General features: G+C 45.4%; 1 long non-coding RNA gene across 1 annotated transcript; it reads left to right on the top strand.

The window, feature by feature from the left end:
* Nucleotides 1–219: 219 nt before the first annotated feature.
* LOC115837358 lies at nt 220–1,789 on the top strand. The gene is made up of 2 exons (XR_004032411.1): nt 220–671; nt 771–1,789. It is a non-coding gene; the product is annotated as an uncharacterized LOC115837358 (long non-coding RNA).
* The last annotated feature ends 22,345 nt before the right edge of the window (nt 1,790–24,134 follow it).

The raw sequence follows: 24,134 nt of genomic DNA, 5'->3' as shown, positions 1-24,134 counted from the left end.
CCTTAGATGTTATCAAGTCCAACCTTTTATGTAGAGTTGGCAGCCAGCATAGCACTAGCATATATATTAGTTATATTTTGGTTTGCTTTTATATTTTGCTTTTATATTTATTTTGCTTTTTATATTTATTTTATATATCTATTTTTTGCTTTTATATTTATTTTATTTATATTTTATATTTTGCAGTTATATTTTGGTTTGCTATATATATATATATATAGCATATATATTCAGTTATAGCACATAGCATATATATTCAGTTATAGCTGAATAACAAATGGCGGTCATTCAGTACTGGTTCTTCCATCAGCATATAAAAAATTCCTTCAAAGCAACTCCCCCAGGACCCTGGATAGGAGGCAAGGCAGGTGTTCACCTGGACAGGGCCTGATGCTCCAGATGTTGCCCTTTTTGGTCTGTGCTAACCTGCCGAGGTCTTAATAGAGACAGTGTGGTCTAGTGTGTAGGTCACTCGACAAGGAGGCAGATTTCAAAACCTGCCGCATTTTCTTTCTTCCTTCCTCAGATGGCAAGAGGCAGACAACTCAACTAAAGAGAAGAGGATTTACAGCAAGTTGCTGACCCAGCTTACAGCACAGCTGTCCTCTTCCATAGAATGGGAAGAAGTTTTATGCTTTTATGCTTCTCTGTACCGTCAACCTCAAAGTTTGGTGGGTATCTCAGAGAAAGTGTTATTATTAGCAAGTAATCATAATTCCAAGAAGCCACTTGCTAAGGGGTTCCTGATGGATGATTTTCTCTCTCTGTAGAAAACAAGTAAGAACCTTCTATCTTGGGGAAGTCTGGCAAATGCTCCATAGAGGCTGCTGTGGAAGGGAATCATTCCACATCCCATGATAGGATAAGGCATGAAATCCTGCCTGGGAAAACAAGAGCGGCACAGGGAATGGGCTTCAGTCCTGTCTCATTCACATGGTCTTGGACACATCCTATATGCTTCTGGGACATGCTTTTCTCTATCTGTCAAACAACGGGGTGCTCTAAAGACCTTGCTGCTGTAGCGATCTTGCTTCACCTTGGGTAAATGCGGCCGTCATAGGAGAGGAAGTAGGGTCTTTGTCCTCATGGGTCTCCCACCAGGCCCAAGGTTTCTCCAAGCCCTGCTGACCCAGGAGGGCCACTCCTAGCCCCTCTGCCAAGAATCTACTTTCCTTCCCTCATTGACTGATCATGCTCAGAAATCAGCTAATTTGGGGATGGGGGGAGTCCAACATGAAAGAAACACTACAAAGAAACTCTTAGGTAAGCTCTCCACCTCTACACACACCCATACACATACACTGACACAGACACATACAGGAGCCCTGAAATATAAGTATATTCCCTTCCGTGTATCAAACCTCTTTTGCCCTCCTGAATTGCCAGTGTGCTGGGAGAGACTTCAGTCCCACAGCAGAAAAGCACTGCTTCCACTTACGGAACTCAGCTAAACCTCAGTGTTTGGGGATGACCCTGGGCACAGGTTGAAGCTAAAGGTCCTAACACACCTCAATTGCAGTGCAGAAATGCAGACTTTACCAGCCATGATTGGGGCAGTAGCTAACTAAAAGCACAGGACCAGGATCCAGATCCTTCCTTCCTTGCTCTTCCACTTCCACTGCCTCCCCCACCCTAAATGTGTTATTCTGTAACAGTGGTCGCCTGCTTGAGCCTGCTTATCTGCCTGCATAGAGTGCTGTCGACTTGCTCTGTAATGCACTGTATATGTGTATGTCCTGACTCTGTGGTTTACTGCAAATAAAAATGACAGCAGGTGGCTGACCTCTGACATCCTGGTCATTTCTTTTCATGCCATTGCTTGTGAAATCAGGATTGGCTGTCCAGGCACAGAGCACTGGGGATATGCATGCTCCTCCAGTCACTTCTGTGACCATTCCACAGGTGCACACTGCTAGAAAGGTACCACTGATGGGTTAGGTTTAGGAGGGGCTGAAATTCTCTGTTGCCAATTTCCTGGTGTTGAAGGAGGGGGAGAGAGAGAGCCAAAAGCCCTATTTAATAAGCCCCAGCGAGTTGAACAGTGAGAACACGTGGACACAGGGAGGGGAATATCACACAGTGGGGCCTGTTGAGTGGTGGGGGGCAAGGAGAGGGAGAGCATTAGGACAAATACCTATGCCTGTGGGGCTTAAAACCTACATGACGGGTTGATAGGTGCAGCCAACCATCACGGCACATATATACCTGTGTAACAAACCTGCACATTCTGCACATGTATCCCAGAACTTAAAGTAAAATAAAATGTTTTAAAAGCCCCAGCTAAACACTTTATATACATCTTCACACCAACATCTCCCCTGAGACATGGTCAGCATTTTATAGATGATGAAACAAGAGGCTCAATTAAAATGGTGATTAACTTGCTCAACACATAACACAATAAGTAACCCAGTTCTGTGTCTCTCAGACCCCAAAATTCATGTTCTTTCCTCTAATGTTTCTCTAACCATGGCCCAGGGACTGCTTGCATCAGAAACACCTGGGCTGCAGATTTCCGGGGGCCCACCCGGATCTCCCTCATCATGATCTCTAAGAATGGGCCTCTGACATCTGCTATTGTAAAAGCTGGGGCTGTCTCATGCCCACAGAAGTTTGAGAACCATTGCATCACTCCATGCAGGGACAGCAGGACTACTTTGGAAGAACAGAGACAAGTCAGGGTTTTCAAACGACTCGATAAGAAGTCCCTTCCATTCCCAGACTCCATTTTCCAGACTTCTATACACTCAGAAACCAGAGCTTATAGAAGAGAACCCCTAGACATAAAAGACTGGTGAGGAAGCGGGTCTGGAATAAAAGAATGAGTGGGGGCTGGGCGTGGTGGCTCGCGCCTATAATCCCAGCATTTTGGGAGGCCGAGGCGGGTGGATCGACTGAGGTCAGGAGTTTGACACCAGCCTGGCAAACATGACGAAACTCCATCTCTACTCAAAATACAAAAAATAGCCAGGCGTGATGGTGGGCGCCTGTAATCCCAGCTACTCAGGAGGCTGAGGCAAGAGAATCGCTTGAACCCTGGAGGCGGAGGTTGCAGTGAGCCAAGATCGTGCCACTGCACTCCAGCGTGGGCGACAGAGCAAGACTCTGTCTCAAAAAAAAAAGAATGAGTGGGGAGTAAGGCTGTGGGCTGGGCTTCAATCAGAGTTGGCTGGTCCCTCTCTCCAGGATGTAGGTCCAAGAGCAAATCCACCTGCTGGTCTCCAGGCTGAGGCTGTCCTGAGCCCAGGGTTCAAGGGCACACCGAGGTGGAGCTGAGGCAACAGGATATGGGTTCAACACAGCAGCCTCAGAGACTGGGTCTGCAATAGGGCAGCAGTCTCGGAGGATGACCATGGACGCTGCAGCTCCTACAGATTGCTGCTGCCCCTTCAGCACCCCACCACCCTGCCCAGCCTGGCCCAACTGGCCAGTCCCCCGGATTTGAAGAACCATTACTGTTGTCTCTCCAGGCTCTTCCTGCCACAGTGGACCAACAAGGCTCCCAAAGCATTGGAACTCACGCCCCGATCCACAGTTTTCTCCACGTCTCTGCTGTCATTCTCGGAGCTGGGCGAGGACTCTGACCTCAGGGAACCTGACCAAAATGTTACTCATTCCTACCCATTCCCTCCTCCTTCCACCTGGATCTGCTGAGTTCTATTTTGTGCCTTTGAGTCTAGGTGGAGGTTTCTGAAATAATGGTTGGGATGCCTGAGGTGGAGCACTGTGAGACAGATGCATAATTGCTACTTGGGGGCAGAACAAAATCCTGGAAATAGCTCAGCTGCCCACTCAACTGCAGAGATTCAGCTAGCCTCTTACTCTCCCAGCTGCAACACTAACTATGCGTGAAAAATATTTTCCTCAAGAAAATGGCTTTTCTGAAGTCGAGAAATCATGAAAACACCTCCTGTACAGAATTTGATATAACCAAATCAGCAAAGCGCTTAAATTATGAGTCTGGAAGGCAGTTTATGATCTAGAATTCTTATAGTGAGAATTTTCTTGAATCTCTGTAGCTAACAAAAGAACTGTATAAACAAGGAAAATGCTGGTCCATTCAACAACAAAGGCCTTTAGCAGTTGTGTTTGCATTTTAAACAATAGCTAAGAATAAGAGATGCCTATTCGTTTGCTCTAGTATTTACAAGACTCCCTAACACACACCACCATGTTTCTGCTTCTACCCCCACTTAACAGGTTACTGTGTGTCCATCAAAGTAACAACACTGCCTTTGTTCTTAAATGTTCCTCCTTCCTACTTTCCGTTACACTGGACTATCAATGATTACAGAAATATTTCTGAATCTAAAACCCTAAAGCATTCTCAGAAGGAGCAGACAGTCAACAAAGGCATCAAAAACAGTGAGGGAAGCAGATCAGCAAGAAAGATCAGAGAGAGCAGAAGGAGATAATCGTGGTCTCAGAATTGGAGGGATCACAGAGAACACTTGGTTCAACCTCTCAGCCAGAGCAGGACTTCTCTTCACAGCACCCTGTCCCCATAAACAGCCCCCTTTGCTTGAAGACTTCCACTTATGGACAGCTCACTACTTTCCCAGGAAGTCCATCTGGGAACAACTTTCTGAGTTTTAGATAGGCTCCGATGGCACTCAAATCTGCCTCCTATTAACTCCCATCATTGGGCCCTGGCTTGGCCACTAGCAACACAGAATGAATCTTTCCTCTCTTCCGCAGGACAACTTTCAGATATTTGGAAAGAGCTACCTCATTCTAGCTAAGTCTTTATTTTTTTTTCCTCCAGACTAAACATCCTCCAAATCCTTAAATCATCCCTTATATGTCATAACTCTCAAACCCTAAGCTATTCTTGTGATTTTCTCTGGAACAACAACAGTTTGCCAAAGTTCCTTTTAAAAGGCAATTCCCGGAACTGAACACAGCATAGTGCCCCAGAAACGGATGGTCAAGTGGAGAGTCGCATCCCTTGCTGTCGATACCACATTAGCTTTCTTTGGCAACCATATCACTCTGCTATTTCATCCTGCTCTCATAGCCAACAAAATCTCCTAGCCTCGTATGAATGATAATAACCACCACTGGGATGGTGTCTCAGAGATGACAAAACCGTTTCAGAAACATGCTCCTATTTGCCCCTCACAACAACCCAGTGAAGTTGACTAAAGAGGAGGAAACTATGGTTTTCCAAGGCCTCATGGCCAGCCCTCAAGCCCTGAGCCTGTGATTCCAAATCCATGCTCCTCCAAACACACCCAGGCTGCCTTTTCACCTGAACCATGGTCATTTATTTATTTATTGAGACTTTTGTTCTTGTTGTCCAGGCTGGAGTGCAATGACATGCTCTCAGCTCACTGAAACGTCCACCTTGCGGGTTCAAGTGATTCTCCTGCTTCAGCCTCCCTAGTAGCTTGTATTACAGGCACCAGCCTCCATGCCCGGCTAATTTTTTGTATTTTTAGTAGAGAGGGGGTTTCTCCATGTTGGCCAGGCTGGTCTCGAACTCCTGACTCCAGGTTATCCACCCATCTCAGCCTCCCAAAGTGCTGGGATTACAGGTATGAGCCACCACACCCAGCCCTGAACCATTATTAAGGCCCACGAAAATCTCCCTGGCTTCATTTGTTTGTATCTATTCAAAATCAGAGTTTTTTTTTCTTTTCCATTTTGTCTTGTTAACTTCTGCCTATCCTTTAACTTGCCTATGTCTTTTTTTCTTTTTTTTTTTTTGTGAGATGGAGTCTTGCTCTGTTGCCAGGCTGGAGTGCAGTGGTGTGATTTTGGCTCACTGCAACCTCCAACTCCCTGGTTCAAGCTATTCTCTTGCCTTAGCCTCCCAAGTAGCTGGGACTACAGGCATGTGCCACCATGCCCAGCTAATTTTTGTATTTTTAGTAGAGACAGGTTTCACCATGGCCAGGATGGTCTTGATCTCCTGACCTCATGATTCACCTGCCTCGGCCTCCCAAAGTGCTGGGATTACAGGCGTAAGCCACCGTGCCCGGTGCCTATCTCTTTTTGACACCTGTTTCTGTTGTCTGTTGTATGAAAGAAAAGACACTGGGTCAGAGAGAGAGAAGGCAGCGGAAGAGGATGGGGCACAAAACAGGAGGAGACTTTGGGAGGGAGGAGCAGAAAAGGGAGCATCTCAGAAAAGAACGGGCAGTGAGGAATGATGGCTGCATGTGAAAGCGGGGTATGGAAAGACTGGGTTCCAGTCGCTGAGCACCTTGGTTGGCTCTGTTACCCTAGGCAAGCCCCTTAGCCTCTCTGAGCTTCACTTTCTGAGGAGGACGGTCAGAAGTGGGACTAGTCAATTCCCAAGACCCTTCGCAGTTCTATGAATCCAATGGGCAGATAAGGCCTTATCATTAACCCAATGTGCCTTGTCTTTTTCAATCCAATGAAGATATTGAAAATCAGACTCTCCTGAAATATTTAACATGACTTCCTTTTGCTAAAATAAATAAAAGCAAAGATACCTAGGGGCCATGGCAACAAGCAACATTTATTTCATCTGGCAGCCATGGGTTTTTCGGGGGGCATGGGGAGATGGGTTACGACAGCTACTTCTCAAGATATAGACCCAAAGGAATCCTCGAGGGGGTTGAACGAGCTCTGCAGCCATGTCACCTGATACCTTCTCCACAGTACCAGAGGACTGAGGGTTCCACAGTAAACAACAGCCTCTTAAACCACGTGTGGAGGGAGAGAGGCTCCTACTTGTTAAGCATCTCTTGTGTGCCTTCCTGGGGAGGTCATAGGATAAATGTTCTTTGATTGTTGCATTAAGATAGGAAATATCTGCATGCTTTTATTCTTCCACAGCAGCGCTGTCCCTTAGAAATACAATGTGAGCCACATATGTAAGTTTAAATTTTGTTTTTTCTTTTTTTTTTTTTTTTTTTTGAGATGGTGTCTCGCTCTGTCACTCAGGCTGGAGGGCAGTGGCGTCATCTCGGCTTATTGCAACCTCCACCTCCCGTGTTCAAGCAATTCTCCTGCCTCAGCCTCCTCAGCATCTGGGACTACAGGCATGCGCTACCACGCCTGGCTGATGTGTTTGTATTTTTAGTAGAGACAGGGTTTCTCCACGTTGGTCAGGCTGGTCTCAAACTCCAGACCTCAAATGATCCACCCGCCTCAGCCTGCCAAAGTGCTGAGATTATAGGCATGAGCCACCGTGCCTGGCCTAAGTTTAAATTTTCTAATAACCACATAAAAGGAATAAAAAGGAACAGGTGAAATTAATTTGAATGAAGTAGTTTTAAACTCAACATACCCCATAAATAATCATTTCAACATGTAATCAATATAAGACATTATTAATGAAGAGCTTAACATTTTTCTACACTAGGTCTTCAAAATCCTGCAGGCATTTTACACTGATAGCACTGGGCTGTGGTTAGTAGCTATTTTATTGGACAGAGAGCACCTGAGGCTTCCCATCATCACACTTCTCAAACTACATTGTACTTGCCTATTTCGTAGTCTGAATTATTCATCCGGCTGGAGGCCCTGGATGGGCAAGGACTGTGAAGTTAGCTGGTATGTTCCCAGACCCCAGCAGAGTGCTTGACACGGATATAATAGGCCTCAATTAACACTTCACAAGGGAGCAAGGAAGGAAAGAATGCAAGGTCACGTACCTAACCAGCACGGAGGAGAACTTGGGTTTAAACCCATTCCTATGTAATGATAAAACCCACCATCGGCCGGGCATGGTGGCTCACACCTGTAATCCCAGAACTTTGGGAGGCCAAGGCGGGTGGACTGCCTGAGGTCGAGAGTTTGAGACCAGCCTGACCAACAGGGAGAAACTCTGTGTCTACTAAAAATACACAATTAGCTGGGCGTGGTGGCCCATGCCTGTAATTACAGCTTTTCAGGAGGCTGAGGCACGAGAATCGCTTGCACCTGGGAGGCGGAGATTGCAGTGAGCTGAGATGGTGCCATTGCACTCCGGCCTGGGCAACAAGAGCAAAACTCCATCTCAAAAAAAAAAAGAAAAAAAAAAAAAAGAACCACCATCATTTAGCCAAAACACACTGCCTCATAAACTTCAGGAAGCATTATGAAAAAAACATGGTCTTTGGTGCCAAAAAGACTTAGGTTCAAATTTCAGTTAGACAGTCAGTGATGAGGAACTCACGGAAGAGCTTGAGTGGTTTTGTGCTAGTGACTTTACCTCTTTTAGCCCTAATTTCCCCGTTTGTAAAATGGGGATGATACCAGAAAACCTTTACCTCACAGTTAACCACGAAAATGACCTGAGACAATATGACCAGTATCTTGCAATCTTTAGCCTTTCTGTGTTTCCAGTCCCTGTCTAGTAAAATGGAAGTAAATCATTCTGATCTGGCCAACACTTAATCATGAGGTAGCTTTGACCCTATCCAGTAAGGGGAAAGTAACTAAAAGCAAACCAAAACTTGATGAAGAAAGCCAACTCCTGCCATCTGCCTCCTTATTCATTTGTTGTTGTTGTTTTCTTTTTTGAGACGGAGTCTCGCTGTTATCACCCAGGCTGGAGTGCAGTGGCATGATCTTGGCTCACTGTAACCTCCGCCTCCCGGGTTCAAGCAATTCCCCTGCCTCAGCCTCCCGAGTAGCTGGGATTACAGGCATGCGCCACCACGCCCAGCTAATTTCTGTATTTTTAGTAGAGACGGGGTTTTACCACATTGGCCAGATCGGTCTCCAAGTCCTGACCTCGGGTGATCCTTCCTGCCTTGGCCTCCCAAAGTGCTGGGATTACAGGCATGAGCCACCGTGCCTGGCCCCTTGTTCGTTTTTTAAACAGCTCCACACAGTGCAGATCTAGCCAGGGCAGCCATGCATTGTGAGAGAGCTGGAGATCCCCTGCCCGGCCGCACTGCCCTTTTTTCTAACATTTGCCTCAGGGATTCTCACATTTAAACCTCCTCTGCCCCAAGTCCAGTAGAACCCACCTTTGCCATTCTGCGAGCTCAGGAGGCTGGAAACTCTAAGAACTGTTCTGGGTGCAGCAGCCCAGGTAGAGAAGGAGCCCAGTAAATGCTCAGACATTCACCCACAGGGCCCTTCCGAGAGTGGAGGCCCCAGCGCTAGTGAGCTTCCACCTGCGGAGAAGAACACAGCGATTCTAACCCCAAATCCTCACGTGCGCTGAGGAAGAGGAACAGCTGCAAAACTGTCTGTCTTGATTAGAAAGTATGGGTCAACATTAAAAATGCCTTCCTAGCTCACCTCCCACCACTCACCTCCCCTTGCACATACCATCTGGAGTTATCTCATCTCCATGCCTTCGCTGGCTCAGCCCTCTGCCTGCGGTCCCTCCTCACGCCCTGTGACCACCCCTCCTCCCCGTCACCGCTGTCAGGAAGATCTAGAACCTCATTTCTGCCTCCGTCTGGACCAACGTATACGTGTACACACACACACCACCCTCCCCCATCACTACCACACATACATTCACCACCACCACTCACTACACACATACTCCCATATACACACTCTCCTCCACCACACACACACCCCACACACCATACAAACACCACCTCACCACTACACACACACACACACACACACACACCCTACACCACACAAACACCACCACCACTACACACACACATTCACCACCACCACTCACCACACACACACATTCACCACCACACAAACACCACCACTCACCACACACACACATTCACCACCACCACCACTCGCCACACACACACACCCCCACCACACAAACATACCATCATCACCACTACACACACACATTCACCACCACCACTCACCACTCACACACACCCCACACCACACATACCATCACCACTCACCACACACCACACATTCACCACCACTCACCACACACACCCCACACACACACACCACACAAACACCACCACCACTACAAACACACACTTCACCACCACCACTCACCACACACACACGCACACACACACACTCTCCCATACACATACTCTCCTCCACCAAACACACGCACACCCCACACCACACAAACACACCACCATCGCCACTACACACACATTCACCACCACCACTCACCACACACACACTCTCATACACACACTCTCCCCACCACACACACACCCCACACCACACAAACACCACCATCACCACTACATACACACACATCCCTATACCCACACACACTTCTCACACGATACACACTAAACACCACCTACGACCATCACTACCACACCCACACACATATTCACCACTGTCACCACATATACACACAAACTCCCCACACCACACACACGCCACATACACATAACCTACACACACAGAGGCCCACGCCCACCATATCCACACCACCCCACACACCTCACCCTTGTCCACACACCCCACAACACACAGACAGAATAATGACCCACCTCAAACACTTTGTCTCCTGGGTTCTGAAGCCTTATCTTTGTCACTTTGATTTGATTCCTTAATATACAGACATTGCTTCTCTCCCCTACTTGATTAGGAGCCCCTTGAGGACAGAATGTGTTTCTCTCTTTATTTCTGTAACCAGCATAGTGTTTGGTACATTGTTGAGGCTCGACAAATATTCCTGAATCAATAAATGACTCAACTAATCAGCCCATATGTGTCTATAGGGCCTAAATGAGGTGAGTGCGGAGAAGCAATTATGTGCAACCAATTGTGCAGGCGTTGAGCAGGCCCAGCGTGGGGCCTGGGGGCCGTCTTTGGTGGCTGGTCCTGCCTGGTCCTGCTCCACTGCCTCGGTCTCATTCCAAGGGAAATATTTGTTCTGTGAGCAAATAAAATGTGAATATGTTCTAATCTGTTGCAAAGATACACAGAGCTGCCTTCAGCCTGGTGCTTAGATCTCTGAGGGCACTTCAAAGAACTGCAAAAATCAAATGTCCTCTGTGGAGCGGGAAAAATGGAGCTCTTTCCTGCCCAGAAAGAAGGGCGAATGAAGACTGGATGACAAGTTTCCCGCTTGAAGATACGTAAATCAAACCTGCTCTGGGCCCGTCAGGACCCCAGACATGAGAGGTGATCACAGACTTCTCTTCCTATCGTGATATGTACTTAGAAGTGTTGAACCTGCCGTTTAAAAACACACAGACACACACACCAGAAATCTTTACTTCATGCCCATGTTTAACTAATGAGGGAGAAGTCCCAGCCCCCAGCAATGCGTGTGTTGAACCACATCTTGTCTGCCTTGCTGGCCAGCTGAACTAGCTTTTGCCCACCCAAATATCACACACCGTGGACCCTGCGTGCCTACATTTTAACAAACATGCAGAATGGATGGGAGAAGTGAGGAAGAAAAAAAACAAAAATTCCCAGTCGCCGAAAATTAGGAGGATATCTTTGTATTTTGTTTGTTTCCTACTAAGGAATTCTTAGAAGTTCAGAACCTTCCATAATAAGCTGTCATCGGATACACTTGTTTCCAAACAGGGCCTCGGGTTTGATTGCAGGGTTTTTAAGCTTCTGGAAGAGGAATGCAATGTTTCAACGTTGCCTTAGCCCAACCCCATCCCTTTTCACAGGCTGGGGCAAAAAAAAGAAAAAAAAAATAGTGTTGAACTGTCCAGTGTGCAAATTAAATCATTTATTAAAGGCTGAAGAGAGAAGGTTTAAGATTCCCACAATGGATTCTGAAACTATAACCCAGGACTCCATCTTTACATCCATGTTCTGTACGTGCGAGTCTCCTGTGTTGCGCTGACCTGAGGTCAGGCAGGTCTATTTTGAATTCTGGGTTAAGAACCCTCAGCCATCCCTTAGGGCACAGCCTTAGCTGCCATTTACTGATCCTTCCTTGGTGTTTAAATCCTCTCAACAACAAACTGCAGGTGAGAAATATTAGTGTCATTATCCACCTCATTTTGTTAGTGGGGAATCTGAGGCTCAGAGACATCAAGCAACTTGCCCAATATGGCCCAGCTAGTATCAGAATTCTGCTTTGCCAACTCCAACACTCGTTCTGTTACCCCAGTGAACTCACCAAGGAAGTCAGCCTGCCTGGAACTTCACGAATACTATTCCTACTAGTTTATCATTCAAAGTAACTTCTATTCTCTATTTCATTAGATCGCCCATTTTTAACATGTGTAATTTAATTTAAAAATCACACAATACTAGCCCAGTCCATTCAAAAGGCTTTTTGAAAACCTCTGTTTCCTTTGAAAATGGATTGTTATCTATGGCCATACCACCCTGAACAAACCCGACCTCATCTGAAAATGGATTGTAGTTTAGGTTCCTCCATTTCAAAGTGGAATTGCAAGACCTCCCTAATGTGTTTACAACATTCCTGTGCTGATTGTTATCCCTTCTCCCAGGAGCCAGATTGACAGTCTCTAGTGCAGCCCTCTCTTTGGCTGACAGCTGTCATTCATAATGGCAAGGCGGCAGTCCTATCCCCATCTAAAATAGGCAACAGAATGTAGCCAGATCGCCTACTGTCCTACCTATACTAAAACACACACACACACACACACACACACACACACACACACACACACACAAAGATATTCATGGTAGTGTTGTTTTTTAACCTAAAAAAATTGGAAACAGCCTAATACTCAAGATTAGGGAAACAAGCAAATCATATTATAGCTATAAGAAGACATATTAAGCAAACTTTAAAAATTGAGTGTTTGAAGAATGTTTAATAACCTAGAGCCACTCTTATGACATAATACTAGGAAAAAATACAAAGCGCGTTTTATCTTTTAAAATCTCCATTATGTAAAACAGCAAGGAAAAAAGACAGGGAGCAAATATGCTTAAATGTTAACCGTATTCATTTCTAGAATGATGGATGTTTAGTTTATTTTTAATTATTTTTTATATTTCCCTAGTTGTATACAATGGATATAGAATGATTTTACAATTTAAAGTGTCTTTATAACTCCCAATTTGGGTGAATTGAGAAGACTGATTTTAAAACTTAACAAATGCTTCTGGAGAAACTGTAACAAATGAGATTATTAAATATCTGAAACCTCTCTGATTGGAATTAGGCCATAAGTTTAATTTTTTTTAAGTATCATGACAGGCATGCCTGCCAGCTGAAAGAACTATTTTACTTCCCATCGCACTCCCTTACAAATAATGTACCAAGTCTTTTTAAAACAACAAAGGTAACAGCCTACAGGATTCTGTTACTTGTTTACCCTAGACCTGGGCTCAAAATGGCTTGAATCTATCTCCACCATTCAAGATCAGCCCTGATGAACAAATCCCTGTTGTGCCTAGGGGGAGGGAGTGTGGGGAAGAAGTCAGGGGAGGAGCAAATATGAGCCTCCCCACCCCCCCACTCACACCTGGTGTGGAGCTTAGTCAATTACTCACTGAAGGAATGTAAAACTCTCTTCTTCCTACCGGATCCAAGCTAGCAGAGGCAGAAAGCAGCAGCAGCAGGACGTGCTGGGTTGATTCCAAGACACTCAGAGTGTTGATGGCCCAGACAGCCTTCCCTGTTCTTCCTTGTGAACCCAGTCCTGTTCCTCTGAGATTTGGGGTGTTCTGAGCCGGGACAAGAAGGCATCTGAAGAATGCTTTTTCTGATCCCCCATCTCTTCAGCCAGGTCTGTGCTCTCTTTCTCTCACCTCTCTGCTATGATGCACTTCAACCTACCCTTCACCCTCATCAGGTTTGTCGTTCCCAAATTTCCCCCTTCCATTTGTCACTCCTTTACTCTACAACTTACCATGGCTTGAAGAATCAGACCCAAATTCCTCAGATCCCCAATACACAGCGCCTACCCAGCTTCCTCCAAACTCACTTCCCTCACCCCCACCCCATCCCACCTACTCCCACCCCACCTCCAGCACCCACCCCAGCTCTCCCTGCAGACTGAACTTCAGTGGCACTCCAAAGTTGGAAAGAAATGTTCCTTCACTAAAATAGAATAGTGGAAGCTTGTCCAAATTATGCTCAAAGATACAATTTTCTCAATGTTAAGTTTTTCCCATCAATTTTTGTTAAACCTTTGGCACTCACAGCTCTGCCTATCTCTAGTGAGAGCCCACAGATGGCAAGGCGAAGGAACAAGTCCTGTGTGAATAATCATGGAAAAGCCTCAGGAGCAGCCCATCACGTGTCCTTCAACAGCTTGTTTATTTCACAGACACGTGCTCATGGTTGTGATTTTATATGTACACATAAAATAAATTCCCATTTTCTACTAATAAAATTGTTTTGGTTCATACAATAGAATTATATACCACATGCTTTTCTGATAGTCTTTTTTTTTTTTTTTTTTTTTTTAAGAAAAAAAAAAGAAAGTCAGCCTGGGCGCAGTGGCTCACACCTGTAATCCCAGCACTTTGGGAGGCCGAGGCGGGTGGATCACGAGGTCAGGAGACCGAGACCATCCTGGCTAACACGGTGAAACCCCGTCTCTACTAAAAAAAATAAAATAAAATAAAACAACAACAACAAAAAAAAAATTAGCCAGGTGTGGTGGCGGACGCCTGTAGTCCCAGCTACTCGGGAGGCTGAGGCAGGAGAATGGCGTGAACCTGGGAGGCAGTGAGCTGAGATCGCAGCACTGCACTCCAGCCTGGGCAACAGTGCAAGACTCTGTCTCAAAAAAAAAAAAGTCATAATGTTCTACTAAGAAAATTGTGGTTGCTAAGAGCCAGGACATCTCAGTGACTTTACAAAGTATTGCCTCAGACACACTCTTCTTCTTCCAACATACCAGACTCATACACACTTATGCCTTCATCATACCATTCATCTTATGATCTCCATGGCCTCTTTTCTGCCAAAGAATACTTGGGCATTCTGCAAGTTCCCATCCTCCATGAAGGCTTTCTGAACTCTGTCCTAAGATCCAACAGAATCCCTTTCGTTTCTTCGGAAATCAGTGAGGAAGAGAGAAACACTAGACATCAGAGAAAAGTAGTAAAGAAGAAAACACGAAGTGAAATCTACAAAGGAGGCAATATCACATTGAGAAGGAAGATGTGGGAACTATTTAATTTACCCCAGAGAATAGCATTGTGGATCTTACTGAAAAGATCACTGGTGGTCATGAAAGGTGAGCTCCCAGCAACAAGATTCATACAGAAAAGTCGGGAGAGAGCACAATGTATTACATTTCTACTCTACTCCAGATACTCTGCTAGATGCTTTTCAAATATTCTATTTATTCCTTTTGGAAACTTTAAGGTTTGCATTATTATCCCTGTTTTACAAATGATAAAACTGAGGCTCAGAGAGATGAAATTATTTGCTCAAATTCATCCACTTTGCAAGATGGAAACCCATTTCCACTGCCCACATCTACCTAGCACTGGACGTCCTCACATACATTATCTCATTGAACAAACAGCCCTATAAGACAGGAGTTATTATTCCCATTTTTCAGATAGAAGACTGATATGCAGAGAAATAAAACAGCCTGAACCAACAGTCCCCTAGTCAGTGATGACAGAGTTGAGATAGGATATGGGGGTTTGGCTCCAAGTTAAGGCTCTTTTCAACATACCCCAGCTGCCACGAGGAAGCACAGGTATAATTTAGTAGCTTTGAGAGAAAATATTACATCTGGGAAGCAGGGGGAGGTGGTTTAAGCCACTGAAGATCTTTGGATAAATAAAGAGCTTCTTTCAGACAAGAGTCTATAGAGCTATTACCATATGGATTACCTAGTTACCATTTACATTTACAAGGTGTACACATAGTTGTAAATGAATGCTACTCACATTCCAGTCAGGAATGTGTGGGCTGGAGTGGGTAAAACATGGATCAAAATTGCATCTTGTCATCGAAAGCAGTTTAACTAATAGGGAGGAAGGGGAAGTCCATATTTAGCTGGTATATTCCCCTGTGACAGAGACAGACTCTGTTGGAGCAGGCCCTAAGGTCAGCTCACAGGTTCAAGACGAACATTCCTAGGTGGGAAGATCTAGATGAAACCCAGATAAACACACAAAGCAATTAGGTTATGGAGCAAGGGGCAAGAAGAGTGAGGAAAGATTTCAAAGGTAGTTCAAGTCAAAGGTATACAAAATTCTCCCAACCAGGATGCTACTTGATGAAGAAAATTCCTTGATGGTCAGGCAGAAAGGAAAGCCTTGGAATGTTGATTTTTCTTGGCTGCCTAAAGACCCTCCAGATGAATGGGATTGTATCCCAGGGAAACTGGCAACAATGGTGAGGACCAGGAACACCAGGGGTAAGTGAGACACTCTTTTTTAGGGGGGACGCTGAAGCCTCCCGATCTTCCCAGACCAGAGGAGAAGTGGAAAGTTGTTCTTCCAACCTGATCACTATTGCCCAGCCCCAGGGGCACCTGTCAGGGAGGGAAAGGGACCTAGGTGGAATGAGTCAATGAGGAGGTAGAAGTCCTCCTTCTGAACAAGACTTAAATAAGGACATGCAAATGGGAGACTTGGGAATTTGGGTGCAATATGAACTCCTTCTGGGTTGCTAAATGCTAAGATGAGGCCCTAGGGTCCCACTGAGCTTCATGCCATTCCTGATCTGACCAAAATGAAATTCGGTGTCCCAGGGTCCAGGTACTGCTGCTAAGGAAATGCGGTGCTTCCCTCCGCACACACTCTGAGCTATTATAGAGGCCAGGTTACCAGTTCCTCATTCCTCTCCCACCATGTGAGCAAGGCAGAAGCTGCGCACTTGTAAAACTTAAGTCCACAAAGAGAAGGTAACCCAGCCGCCCCCTTTCTCAGGCACAGTGTTTTGCTGTGCGGTAGAAATCACTTGTTCATTCACATTTTCATTCATCCTTTGGTGACCACCTCCTAAGTGCCAGGTGCTGTGTTTGGGACTGAAGGATTCAGACAAGAGTCTGAGAGGTTCCATGTAAGAGGAATTTGTGTCACAGGAAATACAGATGCACAAATAATGTGATCTGTGCTTTAATTGAAGACATCACAAATGCTATGATGTTTGAAGAGGTTTTTATCTTTTGGTTGATTGAGTTTTTGTTTTGTTTTGGTTTTTGTTTGGTTGGTTGGTTGGGTATTTGTTTGTTTGTTTTTTGAGTCAGGGTCTTGCTCTGTTGTCCAGGGTGGAGTGCAGTGGTGCACAATCTCAGCTCACTGTAGCCACCACTTCCTTAGATCAAGTGATCCCCCCACCTCAGCCCCCCTAAGTAGCTGGGACTACAGGCGCGCACCACCATACCTGGCTAAGTTTTGCATTTTTTTGTAGAGATGAGGTGTCGCCATGTTGCTCAGGCTGGTCTTGAACTCCTGGGCTCAAGGTCTTCCAGAGTGCTGGGATTACAGGTGTAAGACACCATGCTCAGCCTGGTTGATTGTTTTTAAGTACCTAAGAGATGTATTCGATGATTCCAAAATGTGAATTGTCACCCCTCTAATGATTATCTAAGACCCTTGATGTCCTGTCCCTAAAATATCCATTCTAGCCCTTTCTCAGTCATATCTCCCCCCTGACCTAACATTCTACAGTTTAGACACACATGAGGAATCGACAGTCCCTAGATGTGCCAGCTATTGCCAAGCCCCCATATGTTTGTGTGTGCTGTTCCCTCTGCCTGGAAAGCTACTTGCTCTGCAAAGCAAAGTTGAGTAATTAATCATTCAAGGGCTGTCCCAAACCTCTCTAAAGCCTTCCTTGACCCTCACAGGAAGTACTCACTGCTCCTTCATTTGTACTCCCAGAACCCATTTACAGGGCTCTATTACGACACCTGTAAACATTGTACAATAGCTATTTGTTCCTGTGCCCTTCTTCCACCTCCCACTAGACTGTGACCTTTTCTCAGACAAGTCCTAAGCTGAGGACACCAGCAACTCAACAAATACCTCTAGAAGTGAAAATGAAATTTACTGCTGTGCAAACTCCTATGTGTCTTACCTTAATAAGAACCCATTAAAGGTGATTGCCCAGGCCAGGCGCAGTGGCTCATGCCTGTAATCCCAGCACTTTGGGATGCCAAGGCAGGTGGATCACCTGAGATCAGTAGTTCAAGACCAGCCTGGCCAACATGGTGAAACCCTGTCTCCACTAAAGATACAAAAATGAGCACAGTGTGGTGGCAGGCACCTGTAATCCCAGCTACTTGGGAGGCTGAGGCAGGAGAATTGCTTGAATCCGGGAGACAGAGGTTGCAGTGAGCCATGATTGTGCCATTGCACCCCAGCCCGGATGACAATGTGAGACTCCATCTCAAAAAAAAAAAAAAAGTGATTGCCCAGCCTTATCTGGTAGAAGGAAGGACCAGTCACTTTCTGTGGTCAGATATGCTCACCCACTTATTGCTGGGACTCTATAGTGTTACGCGGTGGGGTGGAGGGGACCTAAGGGCAGAAATACAGTATAATAAAATTTAATTTATATTTTTAAAAGGCTGTAACACATAGATATAGTTGTTTAGGCAATAGAAAACAGAATGATACACAAGAAACTGTTAATCACGCATGAAAATGGATACAGGCTAGGCGGTTATGTACAGACTTTGATTTTTCATTCTACACGTTTCTGTGATGTTGGAATTTTTGTCATAGATCTCTGTCACTTTTCGAAGAAATAAGAGATTAAAACAATTCCTGTGACTGCATCTTAAGTGAACGAACTAAAATTAGGTTGATGTTTACCAAAAGATGTGCTAGAGTCTCACTACAATGTTCATAGCAGCATCATTAAAAATAGCTAAAACTGGAAACTGCCCAAATATTCAGTAAGATGGGTAAATGAGTTGTAATATACTCATACAATGGAATACTATACAGCAATGAGAACGAATGAAATGTAACTACATACTACAAAATGAACGAATATCCCAAACATAATGTTGAAGAAAAGAAGCCAGATACCACATTATACAGGGTATGATTCCATGTATATAAAGTACAAAAACAGGCAAAACTGAGCAGTGATGTCAGAAGCCAAGATGGTGGCTACCCTCGTGGGGAAGGGGATTTAACAATTGGTAAGGGCTATGAAGGCGGCTTTTGGTGGGATGAGGAAGGGAGCTGGGAGTGTTCTGTTTCTTAATATTGGTATTGAATGCACAGAGGTGCTTACTTTGTGAAAACTCATAGTTATATATTTATGATTTGTGTATTTTCCTGTATGTATGTTATACTTCAATTAAAAAGTAAACAAACACTCAAAACAGGCCCAAATTGAGACACCTGAACATTCCCTTACATCAAGCTGATAATCCCTCTTGAGAGTTGGATGCCGATCTTCCAGACTCCTAGAAATAAATACAGGTCAGCATGGAGATGGGAGTAAAACTGTGCCCCCGATCATTTCATGAGCACTAGTGTCTTGTACCCAAGTAGAGCCTTAGGGCAGGAAGGAACAGACAGAGAACCTGGGTGCCTTCAGGGCTCTCCTGGGATGGGATGCCGTTCTCATATTTTACATCTTTAGGCATATAGCTTGGCCTCTTGATAGGAGAGAAGGCAGAGAAGGGAGAGGAGTGGGGATGAGAAGAGGTTTTCAGATGGGTCTGGTTTAAATTGAGGCTGCCTCCTGCCCCAGAGCCAAGAGGCAGGCAAGATAGACTATTAGCAAGAAACATGATGGGGAGAGGAGGGAAGAGGATGTATACTTCTTTTTAAACACTCACAGTGGTTATTTGGTTTGACATGGCCATGAGTGGGAAGATGCCTCAGGCTGAAAGGGCAGACTGGACCCCCCATTTGAAGCCAAGCGAGCAAATCCACTGAAAGGACATTTGTTCTGGGGGCTCAATTGTCAGTTGGCCATGGTTGATCTTCCCTTTGTCCAACTCAAAATAAATACAGCCCACTCCACGGGCCCAGCAGAGCCTCAGCGGAGGTGGGCGTCTACAGACCAAGCCAAGAGCTGAAAGAACCGCCCGCCTTACCACCCGCTCTCCAGCTGCCACGTTGAAGCAGGCCTATAAAGAAGCCCCGCTCCAGCCCTGCCAGCCCCTTAGTCTCTTCCAGTGGAGCTGCGGGAGAGGCTGAAGCAAGGCCTTTTGTAGCTTGAGGCGGGCAAGTTCTGAGTCAGCCTGCTCCTGCTGTAGGAGCTGAAGTCCAAGGAGGGCACAGAAGGGGTTAACCCCTGGTCACATAAAACTCACCACCAAGGGCATAAAAGGAAGCAAAAAGAGGACTCTGAGCGGTCAAAATAGATTTTGCCAAGTCTACGCATCCAAGTTGGTCCACTTCCTCATTAGAGGGGATGCTTTTGCTGCCACTCAGAACCTCTGGGCTCTTTCTCTATGACCATTGCAAACACACTTGGTTTGCTGGTTTCCATGCCTATGGCAGATCAGAGGCAGAAAATTACAACAGATGTGAGGGGCTAGAGAAGCATGTGCTGAATGCATTGTGATGTTCTGATTAACAACCTGACATTGAAAAGGGGGCAGGAAAACTCGGAAGATCCAACACAGGATCCACCAAAAGTCCAGTAGCCCGAGGCTCTTTCATGGGGGACAGGCAGTCCCCCAGATTTCTCGGGGGTAGGGAAGGATGCAGGTGTGTGACTGGCTCTAGGAGCTCTTCCCTTCATGGTGAGACCAAAGGACTCAGGAGGCTTGGGAGAGATTGCAGGGTCGCATGGCTGCTGTGCAGATTCTGCTGCAGAGCTAGACTCAGTTATGAAGTCAAGGAGAAGCCATGGGAAGTTTCCTAAGATTTCCACCCACTTCTTTCTTTCTTTTTTTCTTTTTTTTTTTTTTTTTTTGAGATGGAGTCTCTCTCTGTCTCCCAGGCTGAAGTGCAGTGGCGTGATATTGGCTCACTGCAACCTCCACCTCCCAGGTTCAAGTGATTCTCCTGCCTCAGCCTCCTGAGTAGCTGGGATTACAGGCACACGCCATCACGCCTGGCCAATTTTTGTATTTTTAGTAGAGACGGGGTTTCACCATGTTGGCCAGGCTGGTCTCAAACTCCTGACCTCAAGTGATCGGCCTGCCTCAGCCTTCCAAAGTGCTGGGATTACAGGCATGAGCCAACACGCCAGGCTAGTTGTTTCTTTTTAAAGTTGTGGGCTTGAGAAATAAACCTGTCAGCCATCAGAAATCTAAATAGGACATGCTCTTCCAGGTTTTCTTGATAGTGGCTGTTTCATAAGAATTGAAAGTCAGAAGGAGACAGGAGAAAGGATGTCTTCGAGCTCAGTCAGGAACCAGGAGAGGAATAAGGTCCCCCAGACTGGCTGGATCAGAGGGTCAAGAACATGCATTCTGTGTTCTGTCAGAGACCTGACTTGCTCCTTTCTAACTGAGAAAACTCAGACATGGTTTTAAACCTCTCACTTTGAAACTCAGTTTTCATATTAGCAAATTGGGTATTATTACCACCTCTAAGAGAGACTGGGCATATTAAATGAAACACTGTAGTAAGTAAAGTGTCTAGCACAGAGCCTGGCATATTGGAGATGCTCAGTAAACATCGTTTCCATTCTCTTTCTAAAGTGGCTTTCATGAAGACAAATCCTTACCAGCCCAGGACAATAATTCAGAAGTCTGGCTGGAGTTGCTGAAGCAGGTTCCTAAGGAAGCACAGCAGCTCTCATTGGCATGGCAAGCAAGCAGCCAAAGCCCTGAGGACAAGGTGAGGGGCAAGACGACAAAGTGAGAGATTGCAGGAACTAAGGCAACAGAGCAGAGTGAATAAGAGCAACAACTCTGTTCAAGATCTACATTCGGTGCCTGACTCCAACTCTTACTGGCTGTGTGACCTTGGGCAAGTTACCTAACCTCTCTGTGCCTCACTTTCCTCATCTATAAAATGGGGAGAATAATGACATCTGTATCACAGGGTTATTAGGATGATCAAGTGGGTTAATATAAGCAAGGCCCCTAAACAGAGTCTGGCACAGGGAAGTGTTCTTGCAGTGCTGGCTGCTGTCATTAAGCACACACAGCTTCCACAGGGCAGCAGAGTGGCTCCTGGGCAGGCCCTAGGGGAGCAGGCTCTGTTGCTTGGGCACACTCCCTTTTTTACTATGTGCTAGCTATGTGGCCTGGAACAATTGATTGAACCTTTCTGTACCTAAGCTTTCTCATCTATGAAAAGTGGAGGTAATGATAATAGTACCTCCCTCAGAGGGCTGTTGTTGGGACTAACTGTGCCAAGTCATGTGGAGTGTTTAGCAAAGTGTCTGGCTCATATTAAGTACTCAGTAAATGTCAGCTATTACTATTCCCCGGCTAGAAGGAACCCTAAACACATTATGCCCCATATTTTTTAAAGAGACATTGAAGCTAACAGATGTCCTTTTCTCCCTTAAGTTTTTAGGGCCTTTATTTCTGAATTTTAGAAAGGAAGATAGGATTCTTTATCTCTCCCTTAAATAAAAACACATTTCAGTACCTTTTTTTTTTTTTTTTTTTTTCAAATGAAATCTCACTCTGTCTTCCAGGCTGGAGTGCAGTGGCACGATCTCAGCTCACTGCAACCTCCATCTCCCAAGTTCAAGCGATTCTTCTGCCTCAGTCTTCCAAGTAGCTGGGATTACAGACAGGCACCACCACACCTGGCCAATTTTTGTATTTTTAGTAGAGACAGGGTTTCACCATGTTGGCCAGGCTGGTCTCGAAATCCTGACCTCAGGTGATCCACCTACCTGGGCCTCCCAAAGTGCTGGGATTACAGGTGTGAGCCACCACGCGTGGCCAACATTTCAGTGCCTTTTTGACCCTTTCCTCAAATCCCTTCCTTCCCCCCATACAAGAATAGGAAAGGACTCCAGGAGCATTGTAGCCCACACCCCAACCTCTAGGCAGGCCTACACCCACCCTGGCATTTCTAACAGAGAAAGAGGAGGCATTTTCCCAGTATGAGAGACCAGGATCATGATGCGTCCATATTTCCCACCATCATTTTGGTGATCAGCTCAAGACAGGGTTGCCTGCCTTATACGGTAACTTGCTTTTGGCATTTTAGGGGAAAAATCTAAAAGCAGTTCTCCAAAGGGTAACAGTTCTCAGGCTTGGGGCAAGGTACTTTCTTTTCTATTCTGCACTGTTTTCCTCTAGACACACTGCAAATTGAGTTTAAAGAACAAGGGCCTAGTTATCATGCTGTGATTGAGTTTTGCTACTGCCAGAGGACAAAGGCTAGATTGACATTAGATGAATGTGCCAGAGGACTGGTCTCTCTTTTTGTTTTCTTTTCCAATCCTGTTTCTCTCCTGGAGGAGAGGGAATGATAATTAGAACACATGCTTGTTCGACAAAACCTCCCATGTAAGTAATGTTCCTAGGAGGGAAGACTCAATGTAATAGACAAAGAACTTCTAAATACTACTCTTAACTCTTATAAAGGCAAAGATAACAAAAGAAGAAGAGGAGCCAGGGAGGTAAATCATAAAGAGAAGAAGGAAGAAGAGTGGAGAGAAGATATCAGTAAATATTTAACAATGAGGAGCCCACCCTGGACCCAGGAGCTGGCTCAGGTCATCGCAGGCTGTACTCTGACTTTTAATGCTGCAGCCAAGATGGCTGTGCCAAGAGCTGTACCCCTTGTCCAGCACAAACCTCCAAATTCCCAGAATCAGAGACTCTGAGAGATGGGACAACCCTCAGAGTTCTTCTATCCTGGAAAATGCATTAGTCCCTCTACCCTATCCCTAAATCTTTCTGCATAAATGCCTCCTGTGGTGGGAGACTCATGGCCAGATACAATCTTCCTTTGTTGGACCACTCCAAACATCCCAGAGTCCTTCCTAACCCTATTCGGAGCTAAAATCTGCCTCCTTTGACTTTGGCTAGCTCTGTCCTTTACCACTCTGGGTTGAAATGATGTTTCCTGGTGGTTGCTGAACAAGAGAGGCACATGCTAGGTCTCCCACATATGGGCTCTGGGATGTGACCACCTTGGTTCCTATCCAAGTTCAGCAACTGACTTGCAAGCTCTGTGACCACTGGCAAACTACTTAATCTCTGTGCCTCAGTTTCTCAACTATATATTATAGAATGGAGATATTAATAGTCTGACCACTTTGGTACTATTATTATGAGGATTAAATAAGATAATCTGTGAAGAACTATATATGGCATGAACAAGTCATATATAAAGCGCTGAGTAAACTTCAGATACTGAAGTCACACAGTAGACTGTGGGCTCCTCCAGCGCAAAGACTGGGTCTTATTCATCTCTGCAACTTTTTTCCCTAGCATGAAGTCTGGCTGAATATTTGGTACAAAATACATTTTACTGGATAACTAAATAATCTCAATAAT

This window comes from Nomascus leucogenys, chromosome 11 (genome assembly GCF_006542625.1).
Source record: "Nomascus leucogenys isolate Asia chromosome 11, Asia_NLE_v1, whole genome shotgun sequence".
NCBI lineage: Eukaryota > Metazoa > Chordata > Mammalia > Primates > Hylobatidae > Nomascus > Nomascus leucogenys.
The sequence above is the reverse complement of the archived record's forward strand: the minus strand, read 5'-3'. Positions and strand labels throughout refer to the sequence as shown.